We start from the raw sequence: 6,157 nt of genomic DNA on the forward strand, positions 1-6,157 counted from the left end.
AAAAAAACAAAAACGTAATTTAACAAAAATATATATAGTGTGACATAATTAAAATCTATTCACAAGAAGTGTAATCTTTATCAAATATATAAAACAAACTAGGTTTTGAGCCCGTACGTTGCACGGCTACTCAAAAACCATTTAAGTTTGGTTAGATGTAGATATAGTTTATATATTCTATATTCTAAAAGAAACTTTGAATATATAACGACACACATTGGAATAACAACATACACATTTAACTAACGATCTACAACTCAATGGACCCGTTCATAAGTATACGGGTCGACATTGCCACCTCTAAGTTATTGGACGATTTACAAACTGTGTAGGTAAATAAACCACTTACACTTGTAGTTATCACTTATATCAGACCCAATCCTATCCCTTTACCATAGTTTAACCATACTGTAAAAACAAAATTTATATGATAGTTCGTCCACCTGCATAGAACCATGTTAAAGTAGCATATACCAACATCATTGGAAGTACAGAAATGAAACAGTTGAAAAATGGGTCATGACATAGCCCTTTTAACTTTATACTTGAAAATACTATATTTTCCCTTTATGTAACAGTTTTCGACATTGAGAACATCATGTTATTGGCAATAAGAACATCATGTTCTTCGCATAGCAGACTTCAACACAATATCTCTTCCCTTACACTCAGAGATCAATTGAATCGAATAACCTGCAAATGATTTGGTCATGACCTACCTTTTATCCTTAACGACCAACTTTTTTTCACAAATATAAATTAGTACAGCTATCCATGTTATTTAATCACAAAATACTAAAGGCACTAAATGTTATCGTTGTTGCTGCAATTTACATAAATAGTGATGCTAATGGCATATTCATTATTTATATACCGAGCATATGCTATGGATTATATTTGAAAAACATTTGCTAATGACATCTACTATCTACTATATATCAAATTTCAAAAAGAATGGAGTCAATAGTGTAGTGACCCGTCCTAATTCACCTGGACGAAGTCTTCAGCAGATGGTCCCATTGCGAGGTACTGACCTCTATATGCCATGAACGACTCCATGTAATATCTTTAAAATGAGCAAATGCACAGCGGAAGATTTCTTTTATACATGAGAATAAACATGCTTTAAAGTGTCAACCAAAAGGTTGGTGAGTTCATAGGTTTATCATAAACAATAAAATTCATCATTTTGATAGACCACAAGATTTAAATACAGTACACCTATCTCGTGTACAAAACCATTTTTCACAAATCTTAGTAGCCGTACACATATCTCGTGCACAAAAACTAATACACATAACTTGTGTATAAAATCATTCTCTCGATACATAACATTCACTTTTCATTGCTTTCATAGCTTGGCTTGGTAACCGACCTTAACATTTAATGCGCATCAATAATATCCCCAAAACAGAACATCTCGTCTGTATAATAATCATATAAACTTCGAAGTACTAAACACCACGCCCACTAGCTCTTCCGTCTAGTGAACATTCTGGGTGGGGGTGTCAAACCCGGTAGCTACCTTTAGGATTCGCGTGAATTAGGGCCATACACGTTTCTAATTCTTAGGTTACCAAGCAATGATAATCAGGGGAAAAATATTCACAACAATTAGTGGCAATTATAACGTCCAACTAATTCAATAATAATCCACAGAACTTCTGTCTGCATAATAATTCATTCGAGGAATGTTTTGCTTGTGTCTATCTCGTCAAACATTTATAAAAGCATTTCATATATTCTCAGTTCAAAATATATTTCAAAAGCATTTAATAAAGCAGTTGTAAAAATAGCGCATGTATTCTCAGCCTAAAAAATGTAAAGAGTAAAAGGGAATCAAATGAACTCACATACGATATTTTGTAGTAAAAATATGCATACGACAGAACTGAACAAGGCAGGGTTGGCATCGGATTCACGAACCTATATTCAATCGTGTATATTAATACATGTAATGGTAATCGAACAATTATATATATTATTAATGATTTTATTTGTTATTTTATATTATGTTTTATTAATAACTTAACTAGATATATTTATCTTCATATAGATTATTAACATTTATTACAAAAGTATTAATATGGTTAGGTTTTTATGTCATAAATATATTTTTATATAGAAAATCTTTATTTGATATATTAATAATTAATAATACTAATAATAATAATGGATAAAATAATACTAATTATGATAATAATTATGATAATTCTATTAATAATAATAATAATAATGATAATTTTAATATTACTGATAAAAATAGTACTAATAATACTAATGTTTGTAATGATAATACTAATAATTATGATATAAATTTTAGTAATAATAAGTAATCTGATAATAATAATAACAATAATAATAATAATAATAATAATAATAATAATAATAATAATAATAATAATAATAATAAGTGATAAGTAAACTACCTCAAAGAAGTAATCTTAAAAAAATACTCAAGTCCGGGTTTGAACCCGCGACGTCCCGCTAAGCCGATAACATCCTTAACCATCCTTCTGCTTGTGTACTTCTGTAATTATTACCACCCCAATATATATATAACCCATTAATTTCATTTCGGCCCAACATAACACTTTAATCCATTTGAAGCCCAACAATCTAATCAAATTTTAGCCCAAGAATTAAATCAAGTTTCGGCCCAATAATAATCACCATCACGGTCCAAACAATAATCTTGCAAGTGGCTTGTTTGGTTTATGAAACTGAAATCCACGAACAACATTTTCTATAAAAAATAATAATAATTGTATTAGCCTAGTTTCGAACCCTTGACCTCTAGGTTAACCGCAAACACTCCAAACCAACTACTCTGCTTCTTTTTTTCTGAAATACATCATCCCTTAACTATTTTTAACCTTATTTCTGTAGCCTTCTTCTTCACCAAAAATTTATCATCGTTATTTATTATCATCATTATCATTATCGTTACTTAATCACTATCATCATCAATGAAACATCAACTAAATCATTATATGATCATCTAATCATCATTTCCCTCATCATTCACTATACGCCATACATCTCTTAACTTCATCATCGTTATGAACCTTATATATCACGCTATTATCATTATCTCTTATCATCTTGTCATCATTAATGATTATCATCATCATACATGTATCATCATAAAATTATGATCATATCATCTACTATTTAGCCTCTCTATCATCTCGTCATCAATCATCAATATATCTATATATTTTTACATTAACTCCAAGTCATTTTTCTAATCATAGCAGATAGAATATCGTTTCATATAATAATGATAATTTAAGAATAATAGCTTACTTAATCATTCAATGAGAAGGACCAATTTTGCGTGCATGATCTCTCCTTCGGCCCACCATAGCACTAAGGAATTTTCACTCATTAAATAAAACAACTAGTCGACAGTTTCAATTCATGCTTCTCGGTTTTTTATATATATACAATTAAAGCTTTATCAACTTTATCATAACAACAAGTGGAGGTTGTTGTGCTTTCAGTTATAAAGTAAAAGTAATGTGTCTTTCATGTTGCAACAACAACCCAATCGCTCAAGTAGTATTATAAATAAGTCGAGTAATAATTTGGTCTTTATTTGAGTAGCCATGAACGAACTGAAGGGTGGTAACTTGTTGTGGGCTTGGTGCTCGATGAACGAGCAAGTTATGGTGGTTGTTTATGGCGTAGGTGGCTGTTGGGATGGTGGTGTTGATCGTTAAAGAAAGGTGGTTGATTCACGGCGGTTGAAGATGATGAAAGTGCTTTGTTGTTTTCACGACAAAGAAAACACACACACACACACACACACACACACACACACACACATATATATATATATATATATATATATATATATATATATATATATATATATATATATATATATATATATATATGGTGATAGGGTTCAAGAAACAGAAAACAATGACAACCTTGGGGGTGGGGTACGAACTCAAATAAAACAAGAAATTGGCGGCTGCAAGTGGTGATACTTTGGTTGGGTAGTTCATGTGAAGACCCGTCCTAATCCATCCGAACGAAGTCCATATCGATTATAAACGATTCACAACAGTTGATTACATCGCGAGGTACTTGACCTCTATATGATACATTTTACAAACATTGCATTCGTTTTTGAAAAGACAATCTTTCATTACATCGAAGGTTGACAACATGCATACCATTTTGTAATATATCTTACTATAATTGACTTAATAATAATAATCTTGATGAACTCAACGACTCGAATGCAACGTCTTTTGGAATATGTCATGAATGACTCCAAGTAATATCTCTAAGATGAGCAAATGCACAGCGGAAGATTTCTTTCGTACCTGAGAATAAACATGCTTTAAAGTGTCAACCAAAAGGTTGGTGAGCTCATTAGTTTAACTTAAATAATCGTTTCCATCATTTTAATAGACCACAAGATTTCATATTTCCATTTCTCATAAACATACGTCCCATGCATAGAGACAAAAATATCATTCATATGGATTGAACACCTGGTAACCGACATTCACAATATGCATATAAGAATATCCCCATCATTCCGGGATCCTCCTTCGGACATGATATAAATTTCGAAGTACTAAAGCATCCGGTACTTTGGATGGGGCTTGTTGGGCCCGATAGATCTATCTTTAGGATTCACGTCAATTAGGGTGTTTGTTCCCTAATTCTTAGATTACCAGACTTAATAAAAAGGGGCATATTCGACTTCGATAATTCAACCATAGAATATAGTTTCGATTACTTGTGTCTATATCGTAAAACATTTATAAAAGCAGCGCATGTATTCTCAGTCCCAAAAATATATATAAAAAGGGAGTAATGAAACTCACACATATAAATATTGTAAAACAATCAATAAAGCATTTGCATGTATTCTCAGCCCAAAAACGTAAAGAGTAAAAAGGGCAAATGAAACTCACCTAATGTATTTTGTAGTAAAAGTACATATGACAACATTAGACAAACTGAACAATGCAGGGTTGGCCTCGGATTCACGAACCTATATCATTTGTATATATATTAAAATGTATACTTGTAATTTGAACAATTATACATATTATTATTAGAGATATAATTTTTATATCAGTAACTTATTTATTCCATTATTAATATATATTCATTTTATATATGTAAAAATATAAATTTTGTTATGTTATATGTACTAAATATATTTATATATGTATATGTATTATTTGTTTGTTAAAACGGTATTATACTAATATAACATTAGTAGTGATAATAATAATACTAATGGTATTACTAATATTAATTAATAATGATGATAACTGTAGTTTTTAATAAATTGAATAATTTAGTAATAATGGTCATGAAAATGTTAATTTTTGATAATAATACCTAGTTCCTAATAATAATTATTATATAAATATCTATTTTGTTAATATTGATAACAAGTATAACTATAATCATACTAATAATCATGTTATCAATAATAATGATTTTACTACTAATACTAGTAATACTTAAATGTACTACTTAATAATAACTAAAAATAATAATGATAGTAGTCATTTTATTAATATTAACATCATATTAACAATAACAACATTAATAATGATAATAATAATAATAATGAAAATGATATTAAAAATAATAATAAAATTAAACTACCTTCTTTAGGAGAAGGCTTTAAAAAGAATAATGCTCCAAGAGGGACTCGAACCCGAGACCTCTCGATAACCCGTAACACTCTGAACCATTGGGCTGGTGCCCAGTTTCTGATTTAAAACCATATTATTTATTTTTAAACCCGTTTTAATTATTCCCTTTTCTTCTTCAAAAAGTCGATCACCTCTCCAACCCAGGTTAGTCGACCAGCTGACCATATACAATATAGAGTTGTTTTTTAACTTGCAAATTAAATATAAAAAGCATATAATGAATCTCTGTTGTTTTTAATAAAAAAAATATAAGAAGACCTGCTTGATTTTTCAGTGACGGCTTGAACAAAATAAAAACAAAAAATTGATTTTGATTTCAGGGCTGTTTTAGACAAAAGTTGTAAAACGAAATATGCTGCAAATCGATTCTAGGAACTGTTGAAATCTTCAATTGAACTTGAAATATTAAAACGGTTATGAATTTCTTGATGAACACATTGGTTGACTTTTTTTTGAAA

This window comes from Rutidosis leptorrhynchoides, chromosome 8, assembly GCF_046630445.1.
Source record: "Rutidosis leptorrhynchoides isolate AG116_Rl617_1_P2 chromosome 8, CSIRO_AGI_Rlap_v1, whole genome shotgun sequence".
NCBI lineage: Eukaryota > Viridiplantae > Streptophyta > Magnoliopsida > Asterales > Asteraceae > Rutidosis > Rutidosis leptorrhynchoides.